Genomic DNA, 24,220 nt, shown 5'->3' with positions numbered 1-24,220 from the left:
CTTCATAAAAAATAAAATAAAATAAGGCCAGCCCAAAACAAAAAAATTTTGAAAAAGACACCAGGGCTATTAAGTTTAGCAAGATTGCAGGGCCAGAGATCAATACACCAAAACTTTGGTATCAATTTCTATATGCTGACAATAAACAATTGGAAATTGAAATAGAAATAGGGGCATTGATCCCATTTTACAAGCTTGCTGGAGGGAGTAAAGGGAAGTTGCACTTATCTAGAAGTTTCAGGTCATACGCTTGCTGGTGTCCTTTCCTGCAAGAGAAAAGGAAAAGCCAAAAGAGACCCACACTCAGTCCTCATCTCCTCTCCCCAACACAGCCACAGAAAGGGAGCACTTCTGATACGTCCTCTATATTTGGGCCGCTTATGAATCTTAAGATTTTACCCACACGTTGGGGGATCCAGAAGTAGGAAAGTAGATGATCCAATCTGAAAGTCCTTGGAAAATGTGTTGGTATGAGCACAGAAATGCTGTCTACCTTGGGAGCCTCCCAGGGATGGAACTGAGCCATGGCTTGTCTGAGCCTCTGTTTTCCCCTCGACCCACCCTTATCTTAACATCACTCTGTACTCCTGAAGATCTTAATCCAGTCACAACCCAGATCACACCACCAGAAACCACAACGGCTTCCAAAAGCACTGACTGGTTGGCAGTGAAGCCTTTACCCAACTCTTGAACAGGCCCCACGATTATACCTCACAGCAGCCAGTGAAAACATCTACTACTTTCTTCAGCCAGCTCCACAGACCCTAAAGTCTCATAGCTCACTACTTCCCCCAGCTTCCCTTCCCCCTTTCCCTTTATTTCTCCTAAAAATCCCATCTCCGCTCTCTCGTCTCCACCACTGGATCAGCTGTTCTGCTCCAATTTTGGTCACTAACTCCGTGCTTTCTCCTGGCTGAAGCTCCAACTGCATGTCTGCACATGATCACCTGGTGACTCAGGTATGGGAACATACACCTTCACACTCCAGGTCCTGGATCACAGGCAGCCCTCAAGGTGCTCACAGCTATGTAGGAGGGGAAACAAATGCAGAGGCTACATATGCACACTGTCACACTGTAGCGACACTCCTCAGAGGTTCTCAGAAGCACAGCAGATGCAGCTGGGGAATGGAGAAGGGCTGGTGACATGGAAGCAGATAGTCACCTGAGAGGGGACACCGAGGAAGGAAAAGGAGTGAGCACTAGCCCTTCCCCTACTGGTACACTATGTCCATTATCTGTCTTACCAACCTCCACCCCCAAAGTCTTGAGAGGCATCTGTGCCTTAGTCTTAACATTTTGCTGAGCTGCAAGCAAACTGAGGCCCAAGAGGAGAATGTACTTGAAAAGCTCTCTCAGGGGTGCCCCTGCCTTAGAGCCGCTCCCACACTCAGGAACCCTTTCTCACTTTGTCTGCCTCTCCTTGCTCTTCCCGGGTGTGAGATGTTGGACTCACAAGCCACTGACTCAGGGTGGCTTTGATGGTCATTGATTATCTGGGACCCTGAGTTAGGCTCACCAAGAGTCAGAAAATGTTCCAACACTCAAAGAGCCCACATCCTGGGGAGGTCCCACTGAGATTCTGAGACATCAACCAAAAAGCTAAGCATGCTTTCCTTGTCACTCTGGCTTTCTCTTATCCCCCAAAGTTCCCCGTAGCCACCCACCATACAGCTACTCGTGGATCTCCATTGCTGCCTTTCTTGGACCCTAACTCAAAGGGCATGGCTTTTTCTCTCTTCCTCTTCTCCACCTCCCTCATCCCAGGAGTTTCTGGGATTTTAAGTTTGCCTCCCTTGTTGTTTTCTCTTTCAAATTCCCATAAAAAATGGTCCTCAAGTTTCAAAAACCTCTCCCAGACAGTAGCTAGCCAGGGTGGGACTTGACCACTTGCCTCTCTACTTTCAAAACCCTTACTGAGGGCAGAGGAAGGGAAAGGGAGAGACCTTCAAATGGCTCCCATTGGGAGGCTGGTGGAATAGGAGGCTCTGATTTGGGGGACATCTGAGTAAGTAGGATCAGACACAGAACTGGGTATAGAGCATTCCTCTTTAGAGGAAAGGTAGGTATACTGTATATATTTGATTTTTTGAATGAAAGGCATCTCTGGAAAAACATGAGAACATGGCTGACGCTTTAGAAGACGACGACTTTGGGCAGGGGTTGATAGAGACATTTCACAGTCCCTTCTCTTCTGGAAATTTCAATCATGGGAGTATGCTCCTCATTCAGAAAGCAGCCAAATTGTTCGAGAAAGAAAACATGTAAGCATTATACCATAACATTAAAATTCAGAATCAAACAGTTCCCAGCCATGACCATATACTTGAGGTCATCTCAGGGGTCTAGGCTGTGGCGCTCTTAAGGCTGGGGTCTGTGGGAGACGGTTGTATGGGAAAGTAGGCCCAAGTCAGTGTAAGTCTCAGTGAGCCCACAGTCACATGCAGGCTCCCTCTCTCCTCTGGTGGGTGAGGGGCTGTTAGACAGAGGAGTGTGGCTTCAGGAGAGATGTCTGAGATGGGACAGGACATTTGGGCAGTTGGGGCCGATTTGTCACCATTTTCACGGACAGACTTGAGAATTAAGTGGCATGAAATTGAGCACAGACCAGGTTCCCCCCCAGAGACAGGGCTGCCCTGCCCAGAAGGGGAGAATGGAAAGGGGCAGGAGTGGGAGGGGTGGCCAGCCATGCTCAGCTGCTCCTGAGTGCAGATGGAAGAGAAAAGAAGGGGGCTGGCTCAGCTCCTCCTCCCGAACCTCTGCCCTCTGTTCTCAAACAAGCCGAGGCGCTGTCAGCCCCCAGCTCCTGTCTGAGCCAGGACTGGCTCCCTCAAGCCCAAGTGCCCTTAGACGTCAAGATTGGGGGTAGTGGCCAGACCCAAGCCTCACTCAGGGAGTCACTTAGACCTTTATTCATTATATATATATATATGTATGCATGTATGTATGTATGTATGTATGTATGTATATATATATTTTTTTTTTGGTTTTTTTGAGACAAGGTTTCTCTGTGGCTTTGGAGGCTGTCCTGGAACTAGCTCTTGTAGACTATTCTTCTCTCAGTATCGTTTACCACTTTTGCTGGGTACCCAGGAATAGGGAGTAAAGGAGGGCGAGCATCTGGCCCTGACTGGGGTATAGGGTGGGGGAGGGGTAGAGTGGTTAGAGTGTGGATAGGGGAGAGCTAGAGTCTGGGGTTCCAGTTAGACCCGGTCCTCTTTTGAACCTCCATCTGGTCACCTGTCATAATAATGGTGACAGCCACCTCCTAGGGCTGTTCTAAGCACCTTGAGTACTTTGCAGCAATGCGTGTGATTGGGTGAGGCCCTTCCAGACAGCACTGCCATCCGTTGCTTCCCATTTTGCAGATCAGCCAGCCAATGAGTGACCAAGACGAGACTCAACTGTTTCACATTCTGCTACCTCCGGGAGTAGAGAGAGTCAAGGAGATACAAATTTGTAAGTTTCTTACATATTACAAGTGTGACCCATGTCACCTGCTGTCAGTGCTGCTCAACTTGTTCTTTAGTGAGGGGACTAGAGGCTCAAATGCACTTGGTATGAACTTGAAGGACCAGTCCAGAGCCTGTAGCGCTCACTCTCACAGAATTGCCAGGGATAGAAAACAAGCCCAGAGAGCCCGGCAGTGGTGGCACACGCCTTTAATCCCAGCACTTGGAAGACAGAGGCAGGTGGGTCTCTGTGAGTTTGTGGCCAGCCTGGTCTACAGAGCGAGTTCCAGGACAGCCTCCAAAGCAGTACAGAGAAAGCCTGTCTCGGAAAATCAAAAAGGAGACAGACAGAGAGAGAGAGAGAGAGAGAGAGAGAGAGAGAGAGAGAGAGAGAGAGAGAGAGAGAGAGAGAGACATCAAGCCCAGGAAGGAAAGGGAGGTGCACAAGGCTTGGGTTCAGTGCTCTCCAGGTTCCTGAGGGCACGCTCTCCTGCTTTGGGGAGAGGAGCGTTTTACTTTACTCTCCCAGAAAGAAAGGTAGCCCCACATACACCGGCAGAGATGAGACCTCGCCCCAGGCTGGGTGGGGATGATAGGAGGAAACAGCCTCAATCTGCCATCCTGGCCACCTCCTCCTGGGCAGAGCTTTGCCCTACAATTAGGAAGGCTGTGTTTGCCTCAGTGCCGGGCCCAAACAGCCCATGAAAGCCACGAAGAGCCCCGCAGGTGGCCAGGGGGAGGACAGGCCCCATGGTGTTTAATAGGACCTAATCTCTGCCAGTGTTGTCGGAAATGAAAATGAAAAACAGCCACGATTTTGTGGTTTAAAAATTAGCATGTGTGCCTACATCGTAAGCCCCTGGCCTGCATTACCATACAGATTTATCCCTAGCCCAGCACGCGGCCAAAATATGTAATTACACACAGGCTCAGGGTGGAAAAGTTGCCCTTCTGTTTGCTATCTATATAATATGGGATTTTAAAGAGGGAATGCTAGAGCAGGGCCCACTTCACTTGGGATGCTGCCCATGGACTCTGGAGAAGGAGGGTCTCCGCCCCATCTGCAGCAAGAGTTGTGGTGACACATGGGCTTTCTGACTAAAGTGCTGTCTCCTGAGCTGGGGGATGGAGGATCAGGGATGGAAAGCCTTGTCACTGAAGAGTGTGTTTTCATATACAGTCGCCAGTCACTTAGATGGAGCATGTCCTGAGAAATCTGCTCTTTGGCCACCTTATCCTCATGTGAACCTTATAAACCATGCTTACATGTACTAAACTTGATATATCACCGGATAATGCCATCTTTGTGGGACCATCATTGTATGACTGAAACATTGCTATGCACCATGTGGCTGTATGTTGTTCTTCATTTATTTAATTGATTTAAAAGTTTTTGTTATACTATTTGTTTTATGTGTGTAAGTCTTTTTCCTTCATGTATATCTGTGCACTACATATGGCCTGGTACCTGTGGAGCCCATAAGGGGCCATCAGATTCCCTGGAACTGGAGTTAAAGATGGTTGTGAGCTATTGTGTGGGTTCTGAGAACCAAATCCAGGTCCTCTGGAAGAGCAGCCAATGTCTTAACCACTGTGCTGTCTCTCCAGCCCCTGTCCGGCCATTTGTAGCATGAAATCTGAAAAGTAGGGGGTCTTATTGAAAAAAAATGAGAAAGCTGAGGCTTGTGACAGAGCCGTGAATTAGAACCCAGGACTCCAAAGTCTGTGTCCTTTCCAGTATTTGCTTGATATGGCCCCAACCTCAGAGGCCATCCCCATCCAACTCAGAGATCTCACTTGAAGTCATCGTGAGAGGTGATGGGTAGAGAGGCTGTATATTGATATTCAATATGAAAGCTGAAAGGAAATCCATAACCAGATATGGTGGGACATGGATATAATCCCACTACTAAGGAGACTGAGGCAGGAGGATGGCCACAAGTTCAAGGCCAGCCTGGGCCATTTAGCAAGCCCCTGCATTGAAGGAAGAAGGAAGGAAGGAAAGACAGAAAGGAAGAAAGGAGGGAAGCAAGGAAAATGCTCGCATGGGGCTGATGAGAGAGAGAGAGAGAGAGAGAGAGAGAGAGAGAGAGAGAGAGAGAGAGAGAGAGAGAGAGAGAGAGAGATTACCATGTGTGATGACATAGGCTTTTAACTCTAGGACTCAGGAAGCAGGACCAGACAGATTTCTAAAAGTTTGAGGCCAGCCTGGTCTATATAGCTAGTTCCTGGGCAGTTAAAACAAGGGAAAAAGATGCCACCCACCCTCATAGAAACTGATACACAGGATACATTGTAGCTATAACAAATAAAGGATAGATGGAACAGATGGCCTAAAGCCCCCAAATAAAAACCAGTGTCTTTATTCAGGGTAGAGTGGTAGATCATGTCCAGATAACTGAGTAAGATGAATAAATCAATGTCCCAATTCAGGATCAATGTCCCAATCCAGAGGTGGATGGGAAAAGAAGTGAACATTCCCCATGAAGGAATCAATATCTCAATGAAGATCTGCTTGAGGTCATCAACATCCCACTTGGGGATCAATGTCCCAATACAGAGTGGGTTGAGAGGAATCAATGTCTCGCCATAAGAATGTGTAAGAGTGTCAGTATCCCAGTGCAGAGATCAATGCCCTGATTCAAAGTTGGTTAAGGGAAATTGATGTTCTAGTGTAATGATCAATGTCCCAATATCAGGATCAATGATGGTCAATGGTATATAAGGATGAACATAAAAGCCAATGTCCCGATGTGAAGTTGATGGTACCCCAAGTCCTGTTATAGCATGGATGAGTGTTCCTGTCCCACTGTAGACCCCAACTAACCAATATAGTAAACAATAGGACACACTAGCATTCCTTCTGGAAATTTCTTTCTACTATTGTTCCAGAAGCATAGTTTCCAGATTTCTGGCACTTTTAAGTCCTTGGCTAAGTTGTTCACTGCAGAACATTCAGGTGGAGCCAGTGTTCTGACCCAGTATGCCTCAACGTGGTCATTTACAGTAGGTTCCTATGGAAGGCCCCTGTTTTGTGGCCTGATAAGAATCACTTCACAAATAAATCCAGAGGATGCCACAGGCCAAGAAATGGCAAAAGACAAACAGCCCTTGGGCTCCCCCAGACTCAACTCCACATGTTCTTATCCCATCAGCCTGATGTGCCTCTAGAGCCCAGATACCCATGTTATGTAACAGTGCCTCAGTTGTTGAAATGGTTGCTTCCAGTGTTTTTCAGCTGAGAAGGCAGTAAGCTAGAGAAGGGGTAGATGTAAAACAAGACGCCTGATCCCCTGCCTGATGGCTGAGCCCTCTCCAGCTGGCACAGGTTGGCATGAAGATCTCCCACAACTCCAGCTAACACCTCCCCCAACACACATGGCTTCTGGGAGTGCATTGCACAGTTTTGGCAAAGGGGTTCGAAGTGTCTGTCCCCCAAACCTTCCCTTTCTGTTCCTCCTCAAATTCCCTTAATATGAGAACTGCATGAAGACCCCTGCCACTTCCCAGGCTTAGAGATTGAGTCTGAGTTGGAGGGCGAGGTGGGAAACCTCCAGCCTCAGCTGCCCCAGGGGCTTAGGAAGAGGGTGTGATTTTTCTCTTGCTCAGACAAAGGCTGGGGCTGGGGCATCTGTCAGCTTACTCTTGTGTCTCACAGCTGCTCTGACAGTCAGACCCAAGGCAGGTGCCAGTTTGCAGAGGGAGGGGAAACCCAGAGCGGCTCAAGTGCTCCGAGCCCCTCCCGAGCATGCGCGCAATGCCTCCTGTTGCCTGGCCCCATCTCATGAGCCTTCCCGGTAATATCAAGACCCAGAACCTTGGGTATAACACCTCCCACCTCAACAAACACGGCCCACTGCCCCTCCCATGCTCTTGTCCCACCAAGCCCTGCTGCCAGCACCCTTGGGCACCTTTACCGAGCCAAGAAGCAGCTAGGAGGGGCGGAGTTGTCTGGCAGAATGGGGGACCCTTGTGCCTGAGCTTCAGAGCTTCATTTCTTGCTTAGAAATTCTCTTTCTAAGGGCTTTCTGAAGACTTCCTTGGAGAGTCTTGGAGAGTAGAAGAAGAGAGGAGAAATGGGCAGACACTGATGAAGGGGATAGAGAGAGAGAGAGAGAGAGAGAGAGAGAGAGAGAGAGAGAGAGAGAGAGAGAGAGAGAGAGGAGAGATGGGGTATTTCACATTCGTGTGTGTGCATGTATATGTGTGTGTGTGTGCGTGCAAGAACATGAACACAAATACAGACTAACTCAGAGACATGTTCCCTCCATACTGCATATATGTGCACACCTCCGGGAGAGGCATATAAAGCATTAGATGAATTTCTAGGTAAAACAGTTAGAACTCTGGGTTCACCATCCTCCCAAAAATATTTATTGGATTATATGTCTATTTAACTCATATTTAGCAACCCATTCCCCTGCTAAAAAGAGCATTTTTAAAGTTATGGCTTCTCCATTTGGATGAGTCATTGTAGAATCTACTACTGTCCACATATTTTATTGTTCCTTCTATAAGCAGGGGCAATATAGTAAGGGGTCGGGTGGGATCTTGGTGGGCTTCCCTATTAAGAAGATGACGCAGGAGGAAAAAGAATAGTTCTGGGAAAGATGCTTGGGGGAAATGTATAAATTTTATACAGAAGATTCTAGGCCCCTCCCTGGTGCGGTCCTCTTGACCTCCTCCCCAGTCCGAGTCTCCCAGACGCCTCCCTCTTCTGCTCCCTGCCTGTCCCAGGCCTCCCCCATCCCTTACAACCCCCTCCCCTCCCCAGGGCCCCCTCCTCAGATGCAATCCCTCTGCTGTAATTTCTAGGGGAATTGCTTCATCTCGGGTGCAGATATATTTGTGTCAAGGTGCAGCTGCACAGATAGCCTTCCTCTATGCATAGTAAGAGGGTTGCAGAGAGAGAGGTTGTGCCCAGAGCAAGGCCTTATCAGAGCAAGCTGCCTGCCATTTATCTGATTCCCCATCAAATAGGAAAACGGGCCTCAGGCTGCTGCTTCCACTTTCCTTGGGAAAGCCATGGGGGGAATAATAATTTACTACAATCTTTTTGTTTCCAGCACTCACCTTCAGCCTGACACAGCCCTGGATTTCTCCACCCCCATCCCCGCCACCCCTTGCTCCCAGCTACGCTGGCCTAGGGGATACTGAGTTGAGCTGCAGCCCGTAAGGCTCCACCTCAGGGACACCCCCCCAGAAATGTCCTTGCTGGTTGAGTGGACCTGTATAATGGATTGGCATAGGCTGGAGAGGATAGCCTTTGGCATCAAGGAAAGCAGAAGGGGGAGCAGGGACCCAGTAGGGAGTGGGGAGGTTGAGCCTGGCTACAGGGGGCCTGGCTTCCTTCCCAGCCCCCACATGTACATCAGATCCCCCATGCATGTGCACACACAAACAGAGACACACAGACTTGTATGTGGACCCATCAGCACTTTTATCTACGGATGTCTGTCCATCTGTCTATCTGTGTCTGGAGTGAAGATGAATGGAGCACAGGGGCGATTTCTGTTCGATGTCACAGACCTGGACCTCCCATCTCAGTTCACAATCCCAACAGCCAAGAACAAGCTCAAGACAAGATGACAGGGACAGGAGGGAGGGAGCAGTGGGTGAGGGAGAGGTCCCAGATGGGCCTGGCTGCCGGTTGGTATCTTGCTTCAGTCTCCCTGGCAGCCCATCTGGTACAGGAGCTGCAAGAGGTGGGCGGTAGGGAGGGGCTGATCCCCACAGGCCTGCTGTAAATCATAGTTACGCGGCCTGGGGACAAGGGGTGGGCAGGGGGCAGGGGGCAGCCTGTGCTGCACACACAGGGTAAGGCAGAGAGGCCAGGGTCAGGTGCAGCTGTAAATCGTCACCTAAATGCTTCCAAGCAAAGGCTAGTCAGGACAAAGTGACAGAGCACACCCAGGCCCAGCCTGGCTCCCGTGGGCACACATCTGTGCAAGTGCATGCATGCTCACAAACACAAAGACATGCAGGGACATGTTCTGTATACAGAACTGTTTGTACAAAGGTGTCACACCCATACCTAGATGCTCAGAGTCACACATGCTTCCTATGAGCAGACTCCCAGAGCTTTGTACCACGCATGTTCCTTCAGACCCAGGCCACAAAGATAGACCAATGAACCTCCGTGTTTGCACTAGTTCACAGGCAGGTGTGCGAATGTTCATCAGACCGAATGACAATGGAAGCCTCACCTGCTGGGTTCCTAAAGACACAGACATGCTCAGTGGGACTGTCCCCCACCCTGCCAGTCCCGAGAGTACAGTTCTAGTGTTCACCTTGAAGCCTTCACTCCATGCAACAGCTTTTTTCAGAAGTGTTCCCAAAGTTTGATCTCTGCCTCCATCCTTGCTGAAGTGAGACTCGTTCATTTGTTCATTTACCAGCACTTAGTAGGTCCCCACTCTGTGTCAGGCACTGTGCTAGACTCTAAGCAAACTTAAAACCTGGTAGGGAGCACAGTACTTGTAACCCCAGCACTAGGGAGACCGAGACAGGAGGATCACGGGTTCAAGGTTGGTCCGGACCCTATAACAAAGCAAAACAAAAAGAAGACTAGAGATATAACTCAGAGTATTTGCATAGTATAGTAAAGCCCTGGGTTTTATCCTTCAACATGGCATAAAACTGGGCATGGTGGTGTGTGCCTGAGATCTCAACACAGAAATAGAGGAAGAAGGGTCAGGTCCTCATTAGCTACTCGGAGAATTCAAGGACAGCCTGGGACACCAGAAACTGCCTTAAAACAAAAAGAAGCCAATAAAATCTAGCAGAGAAAAGAGACAAGAGAGTGGGATGGGAATTCTTGCCCCAAGAGAGGCAGGCCCAGGGTGGTGGGGCACAGGTGAAGGACAAGGAAGTCTCTCTGGGACGTGTGTTTAAGCTGAGGTCTAATGCTGAGTGATGATGGCCAGTTAGGTGGAGTGGGAGAGAGAGAAAAAATGCCAGGTCCCAGCAGACAAGGTCTATGGGACAGCAGATGCTGGAGCCAGCACAATTGATGCTTACTGGCCTGGTGTACCAACAGTGTGTCTGCCTTCTTTACTTGAACCCCACAGGGGCCCTCAGCTTGGCTTTCTCGGGGGTTTCTCTAACATCCTCTCTCCTCACTCTCCACACAGGAAAGACCTAGGCTTTCCAGCTGAGGCCATTGTCAAGTTGTACGTGGAGTGCAGGATCCACAGGGGTCCCCTTCCCAGCCCTCTACTCTCAGGCCTTCTAGAACTCAGTAGGATCCTCTTTGATTCATTGTCACTGTGGGGCATTTAGAAAAGGCTCCACATAGCCGGGTGAGTCTCATGGAGCCCTCCCTGGATTAGGGTGGTGGAGAGGGGATTTGAAAATCAGGACTTGGACCCCCGGGCCTCATTCCACTCTATCTGCTTGCCCTGTGGATCTCTCTCAGCATTTCAGATGAACAAAGGGCTCCGAGTGGGAACCATCAATCCACAGGACAAAGTGCTTGGCTTTGGAATCCTGCCACCTCCCTGCTATGAGCGGCCTGATGGCCTCCCTGCAGCCGTGACACTCCTGACTGCCCTCCTCTTCACCACATCTCTACACACACCACCTTTATTCTGCGGCCCGCCTCCCCCCACCCCTCCTCCAGCCTCACTCTAATTCACTGGTGTGGGGGGGTTGTTTTTGTTTCGTTTTGTTTTGGTTATTAGCACTCCTCCCATGTCCACAGTGATATGTTTCTTCTAGTCTCTTTACAGAAGTCTGGAAAGTGTGACTTCCTTTTTAGATAAGGAAAGTGGGGCCCAAACAGCTTTAATGATCTGTTCAAGGTCACAGTTGCAGAATGTTTGCTTAACTATGTAAAGATGTGTTGCACTTGTTTAACTATGCAAAGATGTGTTGCATTTGTTTCATTACCTAAAGATGCGGTGCTATTTCATCTTGCTTGCCTAGGGCACCTGATCAATCTAATAAAAAGCTGAAGGGCCAATATCGAGGGAGGAGGTTTTTGCTTTTGTTTTTTCTTTTTTCAGTTTTTTGAGACAGGGTTCCTCTATGTAACTTTGAAGCCTGCCCTGGAACTAGCTCTTGTAGATGGCTGGTCTCCAACTCACAGAGGTCTACCTGCCTCTGCCTCCTGAGTGCTGGGGTTAAAGGCATGTGCCACCAACGCCTGTGAAGAGCCTCTATTTTCTTACCTCCTATGGAGAATTATAATAGCATGTGCCCAGGACTCTGAGACACATAAATGTCTGGGCCAGCAGCCTTCAGGGCAGATCCCCTGGAATGCTGGCCTTCCTCCTACCCAGAGGCACAGGGCAGCCTCTGGGTTCCAGATATCATCTTGAAGTGGCCAGTTGTTCAAAAGGCTCTGTGCTGGGCCTGGCTTTAGGTGACACTGACGAGGTCAGAGAAGGTGGACTGTGGCTGTTTCCCCTGTCACTCATTGTCTGTCTCCCCAGCACTGGGAAAGGACCAGACCTTTCAGAATGCTGAAGACCCTTTGCTGCATGTTGCCCCCAGATGCTGGTTCTCCCCTGAAGACCAGGCCTGTGCCCACTTCCAGCTGTAGGGAGGCCTCAGATCTCAGCTCAGGTCACTGCCAGGGCACCAAGGCTTCTCTTCACCACCATGGCTGCATCGGATGCAGATGCACAGGGAACGAGAGATTACAAGGAAGGGCCGCCCCAGGCCTGGAGCCCTACCCACCAGGTTCACTGGCTTGCCAAGTGGCTAGTAGGCACCCACATCGGGAGCACCCACATCGGGGTACTAGTCTCAGCTCAGCTCACCCTAGGAGCCTGGAGCTGAGGGCTTCCAAAGTGGAGTCATGAAGAAAGAGGGCTGGGAAATACAAAAAGGGCAGGGATCAAGCAGGCAGACAGCTTGGCCTCAGCCCCAGCCAGCCCCACCCCCACGCCACCCCAGCACAGCCAGTTCTCTTGGCGCTGAGAAAATGGTCAGCAGCCTGTCACAGTCCACTGACTCCAAACAGCTCTCTGGAAACATTGTTGGATTTAAATCCAAACACAGAGACACCCATATACATGCCTGTCACTCCTCCTACCCCTGCCTTAAACAGTTATCTCATGGCTACATACACACCTTGTGGCTCAACTCAGTTCAAAAGCGTTTACTGAGTACCTATGTATTCCGGGCACTACCACTACAGACAGCTTCATACCCTAAGAGGAGACACAGATGTGGGGGTTGGCCATCGCAGGGCAGAGAGTTGGGTGTAATTACTGGAGTCCAGCAAAGCGCAGGAAGGAGTGATTAACGCTGGGTTGAGGGAGGAAACAATAATGTCAGCAAGGTTTCTAAGGATGCTTAGGAGTTTGCCAGGTGGACAGGGTAGCACTTAATCCTTTTTCTGTTCTCCGGATCAAACCCAAGGCCTTGTACATACTTATCAAGCACTCTATCACTGACTGGCATTCCCTGCCCTAACTCATTTAATTTTAAACTTGAAATGAGATGGCCAGACCTGAATTTCAGCTCTGTCTTGCTGTTTCCCTCCTGCTCCTGATTCCCCATCTGTAAAATGGGTTGATAGAGCTGTGAAGGTTGCTGCACATTGGGAAGCAAAAGGAATGGGTGAGACAGTGTCAAGATAGCAGGAGCCCTCGTGGGATGCTCCCTTCAGCTTCCTAGTGGAGATGAAGAACCAGATGTTCTTAGCAAACCCAAAGACTTGTGAGCAGAAGGGCAGCAGACTGACTCACAGGAAGGTCTGTGCTGGGGTCCATGCGGCCTGGTTGCTTGTGGCCTGGTGAAGGGGACAGAAAGAGAAGTTAATAGATTACAGAGCTGGGCAGGAAGAAGAGAGGATTTTTCATTTTAAAATGTTCTGGAATAATTCATATTTGCTTTGCGGGACGGCATTGTGTGCTGTCAGCTCTGTAATAACTTCTAGACCTTTATTTATTGTTTTGCCTTAATGATTTCATGTTGCTCCAGTGTTGAGAATTCTCAGTGTCTTGTAACACATAAGGACAGCAAAAGCCCAGGCCGGGCAGACCCATGGGAGGGAGTCCTGCTCCCCTAATAGACCCTACCAGTCTCTGTGGAGGTGGCAGAACCCAGAGCAAGGAGCTGAAGCACCCAAGCTGGGTGCAAAGTGAGGGCAATTCTCACATCACCCTCTGCAGCCAGTGTTATTACCTCAGGACAGAAGTGCATGCTGAGCCTTGGGGAAACCAGGGGCTTGCACCTGATTTTGTGTGACCAAGCCAAGATTCCCACAGGGAACTTCAGTGGCCTGGTGGTTCCTCCACTTTGGTAGCATAGGAGCTAATTAGGGGAAATCTTTACTTAAAGGTCCCCAGCACAGAACTCAGGAGCGTGGGAGTTTGTGGGTCCAGAATGAGGCAAGGCTATCGGGTGAATCACAGCCACACAGAACAACTCATCTGTTGGCTGTGCCCTCGCTAGAATGCACTCAGCTCCTAGGGCTGAGGTTCCACAATCAGACCTGTCACACAAATGTCCCTCTGAGGACCCCTGTACCTCTGTTATTCTCCATCCTGGTTCCCTGATGGTTCTACACCAACCTCCACATCTCCAGTCCCTTCTGTGAAGCCAGGAAAGGAAGGACAGAGGAAGAGGAGGCTTTCTTGGTTGTCATGGTGATTCTCCACCTCCCAGTCTTGGGAGAGAGGGACAACTTCACTATGAGACTCCTACAAAGACCTGGAGGGAAAGCAAGTTGTCCTGGGTAGGGAGAGGGCGGAGGAGTGGGAAGAGTCACAAGGCAGAGGGGAAAGAGAAAGGTGAGCTGGGTCTGGAGTGGCTAGAGCAGACAGCCCGCCCCTCCAGATGCTGGGGTTGCAGGCCTTTGGCCCAGAGGGCAGAGGGCTATGTGAAGGAGAGAGGCAGACAGCACCCGTGCTCTCTGAACCTGAAGCCAACAGAAGACCCAGGGCAGGTGGGGGTGGAGACAGACAGCCAGAGAGGCTGGTGGGGAAGAGACAGACCCTCGGGACCAGGGGAGATCAGAGTTCAGAGAGCAGAATCGCAGAAACGGAATACACAACGGGCCCTGCAATGTGGCCATTCCCACCACAACCAGACCAGAGCTGGCACGGCCTGGGGTCCCTGCCTACTGGGCTCCACCAGGTCCGGCTGACAGACTGGAGAGTAACAGGCTGCAGCAGGGGCAGATGGAGTGGGGAGGGGCCTGACCCCCAGCCCACCAGGGAATGGTGATCGTCTGCTCTTTGGAGTGCTCCACTGCTGCCCCCCCAACCTCCTGCCTCTGGGAGCATGGTGAGGGAAACAGAAGTGGGGGGAGGGGAAAACGACAAGCAAGTGTTCACAGCCCATGCTTGGCGGTCTTTCCCTGTGGGCAGCAGGTGCTCCCTGGGCCCGATTGGCTCTGGCAGAGACTAGGATGTTGTTGACTGGGCAAGTGATGCAGGAGAGATGGAGGAGGGAAAGATGCTAAAATGTGGCATCTTAAAGGGAGGGAAGGCAAGCTGAGGAAAGCCTCTTGAGGGAGAGCCTTGTCCCCTACTCTGCAGCAAGCACTTACTTTGCCCCAGACACAGTCAAACGCTTCACATACCTTAGCTCTTTTATACCTCGGGCTCACCTTGAGCTTACACTGTCCTCCTACTTCAGCCTCCCAAGTATCTAGGACCCCAGGAACAGCCACCTTTGTACCTGGCTTCCGTTTTCGTTTCTTACACTGTTTGTCCCCTGGCATTTCTCTAACCAGCCTTTATTTCTTCAAGCAGTATGTTCCAATCTGACCCAGTCTCCCTGCAACAATGCCGAGTGGCTGTGTGCAAACATGTGGACACTTGCATGCGTGGCTCCAGGACACAGACATACATGCAAGCACGCACACATCCACCCATGCACATGGAAGCCACCACACCTGCTGCAGCCCAGGCAGGTCTTTGGCTTTCACCAGCAGAGCATTAACTGTGGCATGGTAACCTCAAACAATGATCAAGCCAAAAAAAAAAAAAAAAAAGATCTGTTTGGCTTTGCAGTCAAGTGCTGCTTGGCATATGGGATTTTTGGCAATACATCTGCCTTCCTAGGTTAAGCCTGGGCTGATGTGGCTTCCCGCCTATCTGCAGCTTGGCAGCATTAGCTTCCAGGAAAACCAGTCTCTTGGTTCCCTGATGCCAGGCCCCCTGAAGGCCCTCTATAACGATACTCGAAGCTATATAGGGAAAACAATATATTTATTTACCAGAGAGAGAGAGAGAGAGAGTCGCACAGACCAAGAGTTAGAAGCGTGGCTGGCTTCCAGGAGAAAAAGGGAAGCCCCTTTTCCTTTCACTTCCTTTTATCTCTACCTTGACCCCGCCCTGTTGGGCAGATAGCTTTGTGGGGTTCACTCCTACAGCCCTCCTAGAATGCTTCTCCAACCCTGGCAGTGGCTAGGGAGCAGGTTCTCCCATCCCCACAGGTCAGACGAGACCCTGCAGAGTCTTACAGGGACAGTGAGGATTCGAACTCTGGGTAATCAAAGAGGAGGGGGACTGTAAAGCTCGAGTGGATGCAGGTGGGCCTGAGCCAGACCTGTGACCTGCCAGGCGTGCCTCACCAGTCTGGAATGTGGCTGCCTCACCGTCTAGCCATGCCAGGCCTTTCTTCTGTGGCCTGGCTGGTAGGTGTGGATGGACTGTAATGGCTTTGTGTTGAGCTACCCTGCAGAGGGCCCTGTAAAAGGCTGTGTGCAGTGAAGGGTGGCAAAGTCTCTTCCCCCGTGAGGGTAAATGCCCCAGTGGCGACTCACGCTGTGCAAGAGCCACACAGACCTGTCACCCTCCCTAGACAGGCAGAGCCAAGCTTTCAGCCTCCCCTCCACAGTCCCCACTGTGCCTGCTTATGGCTGGATCTGGGGGCGATGCAACCGATTCAGACTTGGATGCTGCTTTCCCCCTACACAAGGCAGGTCAGCTTTCAGGCACAGAATAGATGTAGCAGAAAGTAAAGGGAGCCACACATAATAAGAGCAGTGCAGGTAAGTTTGAAAGCAGCTTCCAACTGGAGACTTGAGGAAGCTGTCCTGGTTGAAAAGTGGGACTTGATGTGGCCACAAAGGCAGAGGTGTGCTTGGGTCTCCAAATAGCACCGTCTAAGACCCAGGCTGGAACACCGCATGGGCAAGTGCAGGAACAAGACTGAAAAGAGTGGAAGAATGGGGTGTGAACCTGTGACTCAGGACAAGGAAATTGGGCTTCATAGGTACATTAGAGATCGGAGAGTTGTTTTGCTCTTTTTTTTTTCTTTTGAGACAGTCTCTTGTAGCCCACTGTGTAACTGGGGATGGCCTTGAACTTGGCTCTTCCTGCCTCTATACCACCAAGTGCTGAGATCACAGGTACCTGCCACCACTCCTGGTTTAGTCAGTGAGTGATGGGAATTGAACACAGGGCTTCTGTGCGCTAGGCAAACACTCTACCACCTGGTCTGCACCCCCAGCCCCACAGAGGATTTGTTGAACAGGGGAAGATCCTGGAAACTCTTTCATTTAGAAAGTTTGATCTCCAGGTATGAGGGAGTTATATTGGAAACATACATGCATGCACATGGCCATTCATGTACATCCTCAGAAATGTATACATGCATGTATATATAGAGGGATAGGCACAATTTTAGGGTTACTTTCTAGGTCTTATAGTGACTGAATTTTATTTCTTTATTTGACTAGGGAAACACATTCACATAAGACAGATGCGGGCAGGAGACATAGCTCAGAGGTTAAGAGCACTGGTTGCTCTTACAGAGGTCCTGAGTTCAGTTCCCAGCAACCACATACATGGTGGCTCACAACCATCTACAGTGGGATCTGATGCCTTCTGGCATGAAGGCATCCATGCAGACAGAGCACATTAAATAAATAAATATTTTTTAAAAAAACAGATGCATTAAGAAGTGAAGCCACTCTGCCCCATAGGACCCTGCAGTTCGAAAAGCAAGCATGGTGACCGTCTGCAAAGCTTCCTTCCAGTGTTGTTCTCTGCTTAGATAAGCAAATATCTGACTGTTTGGTTTGGTTTTTGAAACATGATCCTACTTTGTGACAAATCTATTTTCAACCCCCCCCAATCCTCCTACCCCAGCACCCCAATCCCTAGGGTGGTGGGCATGCACCACTGTGTCAGCTTACATTTTTTGTTACCATGTTCTCCTGAACTTTGCTTTTCTCCTTTAGTAACATATGTTAAGTGCAGGTGAGACAGTTCAGCAGGTAAGAGCACTTGCCGCCAAGCCCTGGACCCCACATGATAGAAGAAGAGATCTGTTTTTTACATGTTAATATCTGACCTCCATATGAGCACTTAAATGCATGCATGGGTGTGCGCGCGCGTGCGCGCGCGTGCGCGCGCACACACACACACACACACACACACACACATTTAAAAACTTCCGTCCAGGGTCTCACTATGTAGTCCTGGCTGGCCTGGAACTCACCATCTTGGAATTTCTTTTTTTTTTTTTTTCTTTTTGGTTTTTCGAGGCAGGGTTTCTCTGGATTGTTTTGGAGGCTGTCCTGGAACTCGCTCTGTAGACCAGGCTGGCCTCGAACTCACAGAGATCTGCCTGCCTCTGCCTCCAGCGTGCTGGGATTAAAGGCATGCGCCACCAACACCCAGCTCAGAGGACAGTTTTTAAGAGTCAGTTCTCTCCTCCCACATGGGAGTTTGCATAGCTGGAACTTTCTTTGGGCAGCCAATCAGTTCCCAAATAAAGACACAGAGACTTCTGTCAATTATGAATACTTGGCGTTAGCTTAGGCTTGTCCCACTAGCTCTTTTAACTTAATTTAACCTGCTTCTATTCTTCTACATTTTGCTGTGGGCCTTTTTACCTTTCTTCCATTTGGTGTGTCCAATTTTTCTGGTTCCTCTACATCTGGCTGACTGGCCCTTGGTATCTTCCTGGTGTCTCTTTTTCTTTCTTCCTGGAGCCTAAGTTCCTCTTCCTACTTAGTCTTCCTGCCCAGAAATTCCACCTATACCTCCTTTCTTGCTATTGGTCATTCAGCTTTTTGTTAGACCAGGCAGGTGCCTTAGGCAGGCAAGATAAAACAGCAACACATCTTTACATGGTTAAACAACTATTCTGATACAGTTTTGGGAATTAAATTTAAGGCTTGGTGGCAAGCACCTTTACCTGATAAGCCATTTTGTGGTTCTCAAAATGTTATTTTAATTAAAACACACATACACAAATACACATGCACCTTGGGAGAGTGGAGATGAAGCACAACAAGAGACCATCTACCTAGCATGAGTAAGATCCTGAGTTTGATCTTTAGTATTTTAATAATAATAATAATAAGACCTTGAAGATTCTTACAATCTATAAATAGAGTTGCACTGATCTCAACAGCAGTATGGTATGTTATTCATTATAGCTCAACATTTACATTATTTCTACTCTTTTTCTCTTATTAAAATGTCCAGTCTGGCCAGGCAGTAGTAGCACATGCCTTGAATTTTCTTGGGAGGCAAGGCAGGTGGACCTCTGAGTTTGAAGCCAGCCTTATCTACGGAGTAAGTTCCAAGACAACCAGGGATACACAAAAAGATCCTACCTTAAAAACAAAACAAAATCAAAAAACAAAAAAATTAAACAAACAAACAAAAAAGTCGGGCCTGGGGAGATGGCTCACTGGTTAAGACCACTTGTTGCTATTGCACAGGACCTGGGTTCAATTCCCAGCACCCACATGGTGGCTTACAACCATCCTAACTCCAGTTCCAGGGGATCCTTGGCCCTCTTCTGACCTCCATTGTCACCAGACTACACATGCAGGTAAAATATTCATACACATACACATACACTGGTGTTTCTCTGGCTTTGGTTGTATTTTTGTGTATTCCCACTTTGTATTTGGGTAAATGTGCATTTACGTGGGTTTATATGTGGAGGTTAGAAGTCAAGTCAACATGGCCCTCTGTTTTTGTTGTTTCGTTTTGTGACAGGGTCTTTCACTGAACTTGGGGCTCACTGATTTATTGGTTAGGCTATTTAGCCAATGAGCCCTAACAACACGACTGTCTGTTTCCCCAGTGATGGAATTACTTTGAGTGCTGGGGATCCAAACTCAGATCTTCATGCTTTCATAGAGATATCTTATTCAACCCAATTGTCATTTCAGTTTGCATTTATTTTATCGCAAGTAAGGGTTAAGCATTTTTTCATAGTTTAAAAGCAATTATCAGGTCCTCTTCTGCCAACATGCTGATAAGGGTACATATTCTGTTCAATTGTGGATTTTTTTCCTATTGATTTGTGTATTCTCTTTATCTATTAAGGAAAATAACCCTTTGCCTGTGGTATGGCGGCAGATCCCTTTTTGCTAGTGTGTCACCTGTCTTTGGTTCTTGCTTATGATTTTTTAAAGGCAGGTTTTTGAAATGGCAAATTTAAAAATGAAAGGAATTCTGAGTTTTCTTGGCTTTGCTTCTCTATGGTCTTAAAAGAGACACAGGCTGAGATCTCATGATCTTGGGTTCCATTAATAGAAGCACAAGTTCTATGTAAAGGAGAGTGATGGTCCTGCCCTGTTCTGTGTCCCATCCAAAGAGCAGCACACAGAGGAAGGTGACCATGTGACAGAGGAGGCTGACCACATTACAGAGGAAGGTGATTACATGGTGACCCAGCTTCATGTCAAGTCCAGTGAGTGACAGCAGTGATCTGGCATCATTGAAGCTGGATCAGATCTGTGTACGAATATCATTTTAGGCAGAGGACAGATCTCACAGCACAGAACTGTGCCTGAGATGGGGTGTGTCAGAGAATGGGACTCTTCAAAGCAAAGCTGTCTGAAGGCAGAGTGCCTTGCTCTGGTAAAGAGTGAGCCCCTCATCATCAAAGACATACAAACCACAGCTAGGTGGTCACCTACCAGAGAAGCTAGTTGTGCAACCGGGTACCTCTCCTGACTCCTTCTACACCTGAGAGCCTGCTGTGTCACAAGACTACAAAGAACCTTTTAAACGAATCTCCATTTTGCAGTTGAAGAGCAGGTTGATGGGAAACTATTCACTGAGGCTTGTGGGAGTCTCAGACTCTTCAACACATATGACCTGGTTAATAGGACGGAGACCAAAGTGATTGACTGTTCACCTCAGGATACACAGCAGACTCTAAATCTCAGATTCCTTCTGTTGAACCTCCTGCCTCTGTTGAGAGAGTAAACATGTTTTTGCCTGATTCTGAACAGTCCTCCTTCAGCTGTAGGCATAGAAAGACCAATAACATAATTCTCTATTATAAAGCAGTTTACAAGGCACCATGGGATCACAGGTGGAGCAGTGGATTCTGCTAGAGAGGGGAATCCGGGAAACCTTCTCAGAGGATGTAGCATTTATGCAAGTCTCCAAAGCAGACGCAAAATGAAACAAAACAAAATAGGGGGCAGAGGCAGGTGATGTCTGTTCTTCACCACTGGGTGTGTACTGAGCAGCTAAGGTTATCTATAAGAAATGAGTGCATCATAGCCCAACACAGGAGACAGAAGAGTCACTCATAGATTGTCACAGAGTATGAGAGTCACCATGGCACCTGCTTACAAGACAGTAGCAGCATTCCCTCCTGCAGTGACAAAGTTGGACTCTGGAAAATCTCCCAGAGAAGTGCAACCTGGAATTATCATCTTAATTGCTTCACTGGTTGATATTTGGATTTATGAGACCAAGTTCTTATATTGGTAGATTTTTATTTTATTTATTCTAGATGGCTTGGAATTCTCAATGTCGACCAGGCTGGCCTCAAACTCATAGAAACCCTCCTGCCTTTGTCACCTAAGTTCTGGCATTAAAAACAAGTGCCACATGCTCAACTGGTAGGTATTTTTGACATTTATTTATTTGTCTGATTATTTATTTCTATTTGATGTATGTATATATGTACTGTGGGTGGGTAAGCATTTACATTTGGCATCAAGTGCCTTAATATGGTAAGCCATATCCATAGTCTAATTTTTTTCCCCCTTAAGACAGGGTCTCATGTAGTCTAGGCTGGGCTCAAACTCACTATGTAGCCAAGCATAACCTCCCAGCCCTCTACCTCCCCAGTACTGGAATTACAGGTGTTGTCACCACGCCCTATTTATGTGATGTAGGGGATTTAACCCAGAAATTGGTGTATGCTACTCAAGGACTTCCCCAACAGAACTCTATCCCTCGTCCTGAGACAGAATTTTTAGTACATAGCCAAAGCCCACCATGAACTTGCTATGTAGCCTCAAGTGACCTCGAACATGGATTCTTTCTCTATGAGTCTCTCCAGTGCTGTGATTACAGACACATGCCACTATGCCTGGCTTAGCATTGGATTTTCAGAAGAGAAACAAAAGATTTCCAGGTTGACTATAAAGCAGCTGGGGAAAAGGAAAAGCATTCCAAGCCGAGGGAATATCGTGTGCGAAGTTTCTGAGCTGTGCATGGCTGTCCTGTCTTCAGACACCCACAGCAGATCTGAAGGCTCCTGTATGAAGCGTTGGGGGACAGACATTAGGCTGGAGGAGGAGGGGTTGACAGGCTTTGGGGCAGCCCTAGCAGGTTTCCAGATGGAGTGGGAAGCAGCCTTGGTGTGCACTGGGACTTAGCAGGCTTGGCGACCTTCCCTTCAAAGCTGGGCCCCAGATTGAGAGCCGGAGGAGAGAAGTATAAGGCGTCAACTGCCAGCTCTTCCCACTGTGTCGGCTGCTGAGCTGGGAGTCTCCTCTGCTCTCCTGCCCATGGCTGTGACCCCGGCTAATCCAGCCTCCTGGCCCATCTGACACACACTTCCACTTAACATTTTGTTAGCGACTCTATAAACGAGCTCTCTCTGACCTTCAATCCCTGGCTAATTGCTGGTTTCATGTACAAGACTAGCTTAATTTTACGTGATAATTACCTGAGAGGGGTGATACATATGGCATTGCATGTTGGAAATGTCAGGCCTGGAAACCTACCAAGTGGCCGCAGTCAGGGGCCATGTGGGGAGATGAGAAAGCCTCAAGCAGACAAAGTTCTGGAGGCTCCGCGTCCTCTGCTAGGACAGAACATCCAGGGATATGGGCAAGAGGGGCAGACCACAGATTTCTCTGCCACCCATGCACACCTTAAAGGACCAAGTCAAAGGCATGGCTCCCAATGCATTCTTGGTCACTCCTTTTGTCATCAAGGCTCCACTATGTGCCAGGCAATGTGCATACAATTCCATTGCTTGCAAACCCCACCCAACTCAGAGAGTCTGAGCACATGTGGAGTGTTTTAGTTACAGTTATTAAGAGGAATGAATAGGAAAAGTCTGAATGCTAAGTGGTGTACAGAAGACAGCTAAGCCCACTTCAATACCAAAGTACCATGAGGGGCTAGGGACATAGTTCAGTCAATAGGGTGCTTGCCAAGCATGCACAAAGCCCCGGTGTGGTGATGTGAATGTGAATGCTCCCAACACACACACACATACACATTGGCTCACGTGTTTGAATACTTGGTCCTCAGTTGGTGGAACTGCTTGGGAAGGATTAGAAGGTGTGACCTTGTTGGAGGAGGTGTGCTACTGGTAGCCTGCTTTAAGGTTTCAAAAGATTCATGTGCTCTCTGCCTCCTGTTTTGTGGTTTGAGATGTAAGCTCTCAGCCATTCCTACCACCATAGAGTCCATGCAGCATGGACTCTAACCCTCTGGAACCACAAGCCCAATTTAAATGCTTCCTTTTATGAGGTGCCTTGTCATGGTGTTTTTATTAGCACAGCAACAAAAAATTAACTAATATACCTGAGTTCAATACCAAGCACTTTGTAAACTAGGCTTAGTGGCACATACCTATTATCCCAGAACTCAATAGGATTAGAAGTTCAAGGTTATCCTCGACTACATAGCTCATCCAAGGCTAGCCTGAGCTACATGAGACTCTGTCTCAAAAGAAGTATCACTGAGCATGGTGGCACATGCTTGTAACCCTGGAACTCAGACAGGAGGATTAGGAGTTAAAGACCATGCTGAGCTACACAAGAAGATTCGGTCTCAGGGAAAAAGAAAGGTGCCATCAGGCACAAAAAGACTAATTTTCTGTGACATTTAAGAGTCAGTTCATGGAGACAAAAGTTTTATATAGAAACAGGGACTGGGGGAAGGAATGAAGGGAGCTATGGCTTCATGAGCAGAGATTGGCATGATGAGAACATTCTGGAGATGGTTAAACAAGTTGAGTATACTTGATGCCACTAAACTGTATGCTTAAGGTGGTGAAAGTGGTAAGTTTTATTGTACATGTTTTACCATGGTGTTTTGTTTTGTGTTTTGCTGGGACAGGGTCTTATGTAGCCCTGTGTAACCAAGGGTAACCTTTAATTGCTGATCTTTCTGCCTCTACCTCTCAAGAGCTGGGGGGTTACCTAGCTTACCATAATTTTTAAAGGTTTTTTATTGAACTCCCTGAACTGAAGTCCCAAGCAGTCGTGAGCTGTCATGTGGATGCTGGGAACCCAACCCAAGATCTCTGCATGAACAGTAAGTGCTCTTAACCACTGGGCCTTCTCTCCAGCCTCGCTACAGTTTTTAAATGTCTTTAGAGCCGCAATGTGAGGTGCAGGCAGAACACAACTCAACCATTCAATCACTGAGAGACAGACAGAAGCAGGAGGTGCCCAGGTGGGGGATTTGGGTATGTTGTACTCTCAGTTAGAGGAACAAGGCTAGGGTCCAGTGGAGTTCATCCTTCTGATACACCATAGAGTCCAAAGAGCTCAGGAGAACTCTGTGCAGCTAGGAAGGCAGGGGACCAGGAGGGTTTGGAACGATGTTTTGTAAAGAAGGAGGTATG

This window comes from Mesocricetus auratus, unplaced genomic scaffold, assembly GCF_017639785.1.
Source record: "Mesocricetus auratus isolate SY011 unplaced genomic scaffold, BCM_Maur_2.0 Super-Scaffold_100007, whole genome shotgun sequence".
Taxonomy (NCBI): Eukaryota; Metazoa; Chordata; class Mammalia; order Rodentia; family Cricetidae; genus Mesocricetus; species Mesocricetus auratus.
This window is presented reverse-complemented; position numbering follows the sequence as displayed.